Below are 9,997 nucleotides of genomic sequence, written 5' to 3' on the forward strand. Positions count from 1 at the left end.
ACGGACCCAAGTCTTTAGGCTTGCCAAACATCAGGAAAATTCCCAAAATGGCTTCTTGGTGTAAAAATGGCGTCAGGGTGGAATTTTCAGCAAAAAATCACACTTCCTAAAAACAGCTCAGCAACTTTGCGGATGTCAGGAATTTTTCATCTAACCAAAGTAAGGCTAACATTGGCCACAACCCAAGTTCTCAGGTTTTAATTAAAATTCAAATCTTCAAAGGAGCATTACTGGGGCAAGACTGAGGCCAATCTTTCTGTGCCAACAAGAGGGGATAAAGGATCAATATAGAAAACAAGCAAAATGTCTGATAAAAATATATGATACAGAAACAAGCCACTGTTTGCATCGCTCTGTATCCCTGGTGAATTTGAATATATACAAATTCATTTACATCTTGAAAAGATGTCCTATATTGAAACAGAATGTGAAGAAGGAACAAGCCACTGGCTATTTCCCAATTCAAATATATCCTTTTGCAGCTCAGATGTAAACTTCTTAGAAGCATGCTAAAAGGAAGATCTATCCCAAAATGTGTACTTCCGATCTTAACTACAAGGATATAACAGGTGGTTGGTTAGAGGGAATTCTACCCCTGCCCCCCAGGCATTAAGAATCATTCCAAAAATTATTCCCTTTTGCATGAAAGGTAAACTGCTCTTAGTTTACAACATCTGGAAAGGATTTGTCCTCTTCTGAGCTTCCATTGTTGATTCTGAAACCTTTGTAACAGTATCCACTTCTAATGTGGTTTAGGAAAGACTCCAGGCATAATAATGGGAAAGAATTGTCCCCATGACAACCACTTAGCATGACGAGACCCTCGGAACCAGGAAGGTTTTGGCAACCGTTGAAACCCTTTTGAAACCATACACTTTGAACTTCGGTGAAATGACTCGCTCCGAGAGCGCTTTCCATGAAACCAAACAAATATGGCCACCGGTTTATAGGCATCCATAAAGTCTTCTCTCTCCACCCTCCTCACCCCTCTCTTTTGCTGAGCAATGCATTTCGTAATTTTTTGAACATTCAGACTCCCAGCCTGAAGGAATGCAATATGTCAAGCTGCTGAATCAGCAGAGTAATCAGATCCATCATTTAAGCCTTAAATGGGAGGTGGGAGTTACCCAGGTGGGTTTTGTGGTGATGTTACTTAAACATAGATTGAAGTAGCAGAAAAAAGAAGATGCAGTATTAGTATGCAAATCTGGATTGAGTTCAGTGATGCAATGAGCCCCAACAAATGAGCTTATTAATGTATTAGTTAATTAACTTTGATTTATTAATTGCCTTTAAAGCCCCCACCTCAAAGTTTTTAAAATATTAAATTAAAAACAACAAATATCTTTAAAACAAGGCCCAAACCCTAACAACTGGATGCTCCAGGTAAAGACTCATTTATCCAGCTGCTTCTGGAAAGTGCAATGAGTGGGTGCCTGTCATATCTCAACAGGAATGCTATTCCACAGAGCAGGGGCAGCCACACTAAAAGTCCAGAACTGAGTCGCTGTGCCTTCTGAGATTGTTGGAACTTGCAGGAGAAACCCTCCTGAAGGCTGCAGCAGGCTCATCATGCCCCGTTGGACATTCAGTTGGCTCTGTAACCTGCTGTCCTCCAGCTGTTTTCAACTACAGTTCCCATAAACCCTGATCAGCCCAGGGCTTCAGAGAGGAGAACTTAAGAAAGGCCATTTTGTTCTGGATGACATGGCCAAAGTTGGTCTTGAAACCACATGCCCCCATGTGCACGTCTGAAGTCCAGATTTCAGCAGAATGTGTGTGGCCTATTTCAGGCAGAAGGTATAGGTAGGTGTGTGTGTGTGTGGTGCAGTCCGGGAAAGAATCTGCCATCCTTGTCTGTTATTGTTTATACTTGCAGTGTTGGGTTGTTGCTTTTTTACAATTACAAATTTGTAATTGTTTTATTGTGATGACAGCAGCTGGACAGATGGTTTGATCTGACCCCAAGGAGGGGCATATGTTTTAAAAATTAAAGTAGGGTTTGCTTGCTTCCCATATAGAGCCCATATAGAGTCCTTACATAGGTTCCCTATTGGTAGGAGAAAATAACAGAGGCCAACCAGAGAATATTGAGAAGCAAAGCAGCTAGTAAGCCTGATCTTTATTGATTTGTTGCAACAGGATCCTCACTCACCACAACGCAGGAGGGAGGAGGAACCCAGAACAATGGTGCACAAGGCCTTATATAGATGTTTTAAATTCCCTGCCCTCGAGACCACCCCCAGAAACATCACACATACATCACAGAAGGGGTGTAACTCAAGACCACCCACCCCCAGATACATCATACCTACATCACAGAAAAGGTGGTCTAAAACAGAAATCTGAGTGACTTGTTTATCTCGTCTGAGAGGTTACCTGTTTAATGGTCACTTGATTGGATTCTGTGTTTACTTGATTGGATACCCTGGGGAGCCTGCCAATCTTTTGTAATGATAAATACTTAGTAATGATAAATACTTAGTTCCTGAGTCAGGTCACAGGCTCACCCTATTCAAATACAGACATACCCTTAAGACAGGATTTGTGAAGGAAAAGACAATGGGAGGCTTTTCCATTTTCCTTTGACCTTGCAGAGAAAACCTTTGCTCAGTTTGGGAATCAAAATGGTTTCAGGTTGGTCTTCCTGTGCTGATCTATGTACGTGCTTGGTTGGTACACTTATGAACATTTAACATATATCTAAGATCTCAAAATTCCTATCACAATATCACTGTCTCTTTTGACCTTCATTCCAAGGGAACAGAGCCTTGGGTAAGTGCAAGAACTCCTGGAGTCTCTTCCTGCTGGAGTGTGTGCAACAGGATGTGATCCTAGAAAGCACATGAAGAAAAATAAAATAGCCACTCGTATACATTTTGCCTCTGGCTGTTTTAAGAAGGTGGGCAGGGGAGAGAGTGAGCACACATACACTCTTAAAATCATCCCTTTTCATCAAAAGAGGGATGCAAGAAATATACAGATGAAGACCCCTCCCCCCCAAAAAAACCCCCAGTAAAACCTAACACCCCCTTTCCAAAGAGATTTGTACTCCTGGCCTTCCAAATGAGCCACATTTTTCAGGTCCTGCCTTGTCATTTGGCCCCTTCTGGAGTGCTGGACCAACTATCAAAGGCCCCTGGGGAGAGGAGTGCTTCTTATCCTCCCTCATCTAAGAGATAAAGTCAACCCGGTTCTTCAAAAACTACAATGGAAAACAAGTTAATGTTGAGCCAAGGAGAGGAATGACGGTACTGAATGGCCTGGATTTCTCTACCTCCTCCCCAAACGTTGCTACTCACCATTGGCGAGTCCCAGCTGTAAGGTTACTCATTTTTTATTCACCAGCTTGATGGATGGAAGAAAGAAGTTCTGCCAGGCTCCAATTAGAAACAGGAGTGCTTGTGGGTTGCTGCTTTTGAGATAAGAGGACCATTTGTCTTGCTCTCTATGCAACAGGATTGCCAAAAGACGTCAAACCAAAATTCATTCTAAATGATCCCGCTTGGGGCTGTTGAAGCACATGGAGAGGGACGCAGCCGGGGGGGGGGAGGGCTTCTCTTCATCCACCCCTCCAGTTTCATTCTTTTAAACAGCTGGAAATTTATACCAGGGGATGAGTGAACCATGCCAGGAATCCATCTCTAGCAGTTGTCAGATCTTTCAGAATTCATCAACTTGGGGTTGAGATTGAGTTGCCACACGGGAACCTCAGGTTGTAAAAAACGTTGTTCCAAATAGCAGACCTTGGGAAATTCAAGCACAGAGCTGTGAGTGGCATTCATGGCAGGAAAACTCTGGAATCACACCCTTGTAATACTCAGATTGAGTACTATTGAGTTGAATTCCCCAGAAATCCTTGACCCTGATTCAAACCATTGTCTAATACAGGCTTCTTCAAACTCAGCCCTCCAGACGTTTTTGACCTACAACTCCCATGATCCCTAGCTAGCAAGACCAGTGGTCAGGGATGATGGGAATTGTAGTCTCAAAACATCTGGAGGGCCAAGTTTGAGGAAGCCTGGTCTAATAACTCAGGCATGGTGGCCCTCCAGATGTTGTTGGACTCCATTTAGCCTCAGCCAGCATGGTTGGGTATGATGGCAGATTCACTCCAACAACATCTGAGCAGATTCTCTCTCTCTGATTTAGGTCAGGGGTCAGCAAACTTTTTCAGCAGGGGGCCAGTCCACTGTCCCTCAGATCTTGTGGGGGACCGGACTATATTTTTTTGGGGGGGGGGGATGAACGAATTCCTATGCCCCACAAATAACCCAGAGATGCATTTATTTTTTTTAAAGCACACATTCTACTCATGTAAAAACATGCTGATTCCCAGACTGTCTGTGGGCCATATTTAGAAGGCGATTGGGCTGGATCCGGCCCGCGGGCCTTAGTTTGCCAACCCATGATTTAGGTGGTGGGTTTTAATTCTTCATTCATTCAAACATAGGGAGAGAGGAGGCTGCATTATGCTGAATCAGACCATTGGGTCCATTGAGCTCAGTGTTTTCTACACTGTCTGGCAACATCTCTCCAAGGCTTTAGAATGGGAGTCTCTCCCAGCCCTACCTCCCTACCAGGGATTGAATCTGAAACCTTCTGCATGCAAGACAGATACTCTACCACCAAGCTACTGCCCCTGTAGACATATCTTTGGAATGGATACACTGTGGTCATTTTATAACTTTGGCTTCCCACTCAGGTTTAATAAAGAAAGGCATTCTTCTTTGCCTCTGAAATTGCTCATTTGTGCTTGCCTCTCCAAAGGAGAGTCACCACCAGAGAACTGGGGGGCCCTTCCTTTTCTCCTCTGGTGAGATAAGACATAATTTAATTAACCAGAAACTGCTGCTGAATCATAAGATTCCCGCACAAGATTGCCAGACAGCCTCTCTCAAAGTGTCTGCAAATGTGCTCATTGGCTTCCTGTCAAGGTTCATCCTTTGTCTGTCTAGCATAAAAAGTCATCCTCTCCCACCTGTACTTTGTGGGGGGTAGGGAGCCATGAAAACCATTTGGGCTGAACCATTTGACTTTAACAAATAAACCAGAAAGGACGATATGAGCCGTTTGTCTTCTAGATTACTAGCGTTTCATCCTACTCGCAATAGCCCCTCTGGTAGCTCATGGAACATTCCATTTACCCAGGAATGAAATGTGTGCTGCCATCTCTTGGGCATCAGAGGAACACTAGCCAAAGTTGCAGTGAAGAATCCAGAGCAGGAGGCCTTCAGATGTAGCTGATGCTTCTCTACACTAGAAACTGCTGGATTCATGGAGATAGTACTATCAATGGCTGCTGGCCATGATGGCTATGTTCTGCCACCACAGTCAGAGGCAGCAATGCTTCTGACTACCAGTTGCTGGGAGACACAAGAGGGGAGAGGGCTCTCACACTCAAGAAGATTGACATCATCACCATCCACCACCTGAGGCAGTTGTCTCACTTTGCCTAATGGTAGGACCAGTCCTAGATGAGTATAAGCCCCATTGAACTCAGTGGGGCTTTACTTCAATGTAGACATGCACAAGTTCGTAATGTGAGTGTTGTGTATGTTTGATGGTGTGATTACTATAGTTGTCATTCCCTGTGGAAGGGAATGGGATTACCAAGGGGGGCACTAGGAGGCCAGAGTGCAGCAGAGGGATGCTGGAGGTGTAAATGGCAATTATTATTATTATTATTATTATTATTATTATTATTATTATTATTAAAAAATTAAAAATATTTTATTATTAGTTAAATTAATTGGGTTTTGAAAAATGTGCAATTAATTAATGTTTTGAAATTTATTGTGTTAATAACTTCCTTAGTGGGTTGTGCAAACTCCTATTCCAAATCATGCTTTTTACTGGGTAGGGGACACAGTGGGTGAGTTTATGGTACCAAGGGGCAGTGGCCAGAAAAAGTTTGGGAAGCATTGCATAGCGGGTTTTAACTAACAGTCACTTGGCAATTTGCCAGATGAGCTACAATGTCCCTTTTATTAGCTAGAGATGATTCTACAATTGGGGTAACAGACCAGTCATCTGCTGGAAGTTCCCAGCAATTTATTTTAGAGTCATTTCTTTTTATCACTGTGTAGGCCTTTTTCTTTCTCTAGAAAAGCAGCCATCAGTCAATGGGCAGAAGAAAACCCCCCACAAAAAACTGAGTCAAGCATAATGATCTGTGTTTGATGCTGACTTCCAAAAACACATCAAATGCCATTTGCAAGGTGTCCAGGAAAAAGTACATTCAATATCTCAGTCCATTATCATGACTTACTGGGGAGTTTCCAGCAAAGCCCCAAAGACAATTCATGGAGCTAATAATACGTTTGTGCAATCCATGCTGCTTGGGCTTTCTTTATAAATTTATGTATTCAATTCTAGTTCTGCCTAGAGGATCTTCAAGTTTCTCTCCATTTTGCAACATAGGAAGCATTAAGAAACTTCCGGATGTGCTTCTCCTCAGGAAAAAAAAGGAAGAAAGCTGCAGGAATGACGCACATTTTTTTAATGGCTTGTTTCAGGCCACCTGCCAGCCAGCTGAAATTGCCAACTCAATTGAAACAGATTCCATGCTTGCCATTAGCTGAGTTCCTTGCTGTACTTTCCATGGGAAGCGCCCCACCAGGGATGGAGATGGATGATTTTTTAAAAAAATAACAAACCAACGTATCTCAGTTTCAACTCAATCACTGACCTCTCAGGCAAATGACAATTGTCAGCTGGCTCCATGTAAAATGTGGAAACGCCGCTGGGGTCCATAGCAAAGAACAGAGGAAAAGTCCAAAGAGATCAAAAGGGAGAGGAAAGACATAATGTTTGATTGTGACAGGGAGGTGGGGCCTCTGCTGCAGAACTTCCGAAGGGGAACTTTTAAGTGTGCGTGTTTTTGAATGAGATTGAAGCTAGTAAACAAATCAAGCTACAACCCACATTCGTACTTCACACAATAACCCCCTGCCCTAAAAATGGAGGGATGAGATACCCTATGTCTGCTCTTTCAAGGTCTGTTTGCCAATGTCTAATGGTTAGATTCTCACCATTAGAACATAGTGGGTGCACCAGTTGATGGAATATGCAATAAAGTAACACTGAATGGAAGGGATGCGGGTGGCGCTGTGGGTTAAACCACAGAGCCTAGGACTTGCCAATCGGAAGGTCACGGTTCGAATCCCTGCGACGGGGTGAGCTACCATTACTCGGTCACTGCTCCTGCCAACCTAGCAGTTTGAAAGCACGCCAAAGTGCAAGTAGATAAATAGGTACTACTCCAGCGGGAAGGTAAATGGTGTTTCCGTGCGCTGCTCTGGTTCGCCAGAAGTGGCTTAGTCATGCTGGCCACATGACCCGGAAGCTGTACGCCGGCTCCCTTGGCCAATAAAGCGAGATGAGCACCGCAACCTCAGAGTTGGGCATAACTGGACCTAACGGTCAGGGGTCCCTTTACCTTTACCTTTAACACTGAATGACCGGTGGAGGGTGGGGGCTTGTTGAGACTGGCCTGGACTGAGGGGCCATGGTGGACCAGATTATTTCCCCCTGCTTACCTAGAGGAACCCTTCAGATTGAGGCTATCTTCTGACAGGCCTTTAAATAAAGAAGTTGTCCTACTGTAAAACAGGACATATGTCCAACTTTGAGTCCTTTCAGCTTCTTGATTGCTAGACATGCAAACAGGTCTGAGGACTGGGATTGGAGTCATATCTGATGATGTCACAAAGACATCGGTGCCTCCCTAGAATCAGGAGAAAGCAGAGCTATTTCCCACTGCGGCTTCTAGAGGGCATGGGGCATTCTGGACCCTCTAGATAACATTTCCCCATATACAGTCCATTACCTTCCCCCATTTTGTAACTGCCTCCTGAACACACCAGCAAAACTGTTCAGGGGTTAAAAGCAAATGGGCAGATTATAATATGATTATAGAAGATGCCAATGTTATAGACCATTATAGAGATACTGTTAAGTATAGATTTATTGCTTTACTCTTGGCGTCCGGCACGCTCCCCTGCACTCCTCTGTTGCTGTTTTCAGTCTGTTCAAGTGCTTGAACTCAGCCAGAGGAATATTTAACCTGGTCATCGCAAATTCAAGGAAGAGACCAGCTATAGACAACCAAGGTGTCTTCATCTTCGTACATATATTCTGGTTGTGCACTCTAGGAAGCAAAAAGCTGGGACTAGACAGATATTTAGTCTGATTGCAGTAGAACTCTTGTGTTCTTATAAAAACACCAAAAGTATTTTAGTGTGCAGAATGTTGCTTACACTTGAATTGGCAAATCCTGTAGAGTTAGGCCAAATGATTCAGTTCCCCCATGGATGGGCCGGCTCAGAATATATTCTCACACCACATAGGATTTGCTCACTGACTGACTGTGTTTTTATTTATTGCATGCTCACCCTGCTATTTCCTTTGGGCTCCTAAGGATCTCTCAGCCAGCTTGCTAATCAAGCTCAAATCTGTTAAGTTTCAATTATCCTTCAGGATGTAGGTTCCCTAAACCATTCACTGGACCTGCTCACAGATCATGGTTTGCAAACTCAAGAAAGGCAGAACATTTGGTTACATTTCCAAAGTTAACAGGACATGGAACATTGCATGAGGAACAGCTACATCTGTTGTTTGACCTTTTTAACTGAGAAATCAGTTCAAGAAGTCTCTGGGATTCCAGCTTTGCTTGCTATTAAAACAAAGCCATTCTGAACACAAAGATTTGGTTTAGTAGAAAGGAAACACCAAAAGGCAGCAGGGTCAGGGGGAGGGGGAGGAAACAGAATCAGCTTCATTTTAATGCTTCTCTATTTAAAAATCTCAGATTCGGCAACATGCTCTTGCAGAAACAGATTCTGCAACACATAAATGCATACATATTTTATTTGTATGCTGCTTTTCCACAGTTCAAGGTGACTTACAACATGAAAAAAATTACTGTACATAATTACAGCCATAATGAAATTAGGGTTTTTTTGTATGTTTGTTTGGTTTGTTTTGGGGTTTTTTGCTCGTAACAACGTGCATTTGCTTACTTGGGTGGCATTCAAAGGACAACATGATTATTTATTTATTTATATTTATTTAACAATATTTATATGCCACTTGATTGTAAGTGGTTTACAATAATCTTTTTTTAATTACAATTCTCAGTTAAAAAGACAATTAAACACAGGTTTGTATAAAACAGTCTAAAGATTATTAAAATCAACAGTAGCTAAACATAGATAAAACACATGTAACCTCCTATATATTAACCAGTCATTTTAATGATAATTTTGTATTGTTTTGATGGTGCTTATGTTTATTGTTGTATATAGCTTTATACCCTCTTAATATATGTTATATACAGCTGTCTTGATATATTGTATATAGCTGTATACTATCTTGATATTTTATATGAGTTAGCAGTATAATGTTACATGCCACCTTAGTCTACCTAGTCTTAAAAAATTATCATCTTCTTTGCATGTTTCTCTCTCTGTCTTCTGCCTCCCTATAATTTTTTTAAGACCTACATGTACTCCCTCTCTCCAAGAGAGGGAGCACTCATCATTCAAAGAGAAAGTTCACATCAGAGCTGAAACTAAGTATTCTGAAATCTGGAGAAAGCTCATGTTAGTTTCACTCTCAGGCTCAGCAGACTCGAGACAAAGTCTAAAGAGCGATTGAAGTCGGCGATTAAACTGACAAGGAGTTTATCTGAGAGCTCCAGCTTCCAACCAGGATTTTACCTGAAATGAGATTTTAAACTGATGTATACTTTTTCAGTATTTTATTTTTATGCACACAGCTTAGATGTGATTGCAGTTAAGTCAGGTATAAATTATTTAAATAAATACTAAAAAAAACCCCCACAACCCTGGCACTGTTAAAAAATAATAATAATCACCCAACCCCTATTGAAACAAGCTATTGAAACATGCACCACTAACCCAGCTACAAAATATCGTTGGTGTGCCAAAGGTCTACAAGGAGAGTTTCTGTTCTCCTTGCAGCTTGTAGAACA

The 9,997-nt window shown here is 42.2% G+C and overlaps 1 long non-coding RNA gene across 1 annotated transcript; it reads right to left on the minus strand.

The window, feature by feature from the left end:
• Nucleotides 1-3,321: 3,321 nt before the first annotated feature.
• On the minus strand, nucleotides 3,322-7,686 carry LOC308482878. Its single transcript, XR_013989479.1, has 2 exons — nucleotides 7,542-7,686; nucleotides 3,322-3,746 (listed from the first exon to the last, which is right to left on the minus strand). It is a non-coding gene; the product is annotated as an uncharacterized lncRNA (long non-coding RNA).
• Between the last annotated feature and the right edge of the window lie 2,311 nt (nucleotides 7,687-9,997).

Source organism: Podarcis pityusensis (assembly GCF_964106645.2).
Source record: "Podarcis pityusensis genome assembly, chromosome: 8".
In the NCBI taxonomy this organism is placed as follows: Eukaryota; Metazoa; Chordata; class Lepidosauria; order Squamata; family Lacertidae; genus Podarcis; species Podarcis pityusensis.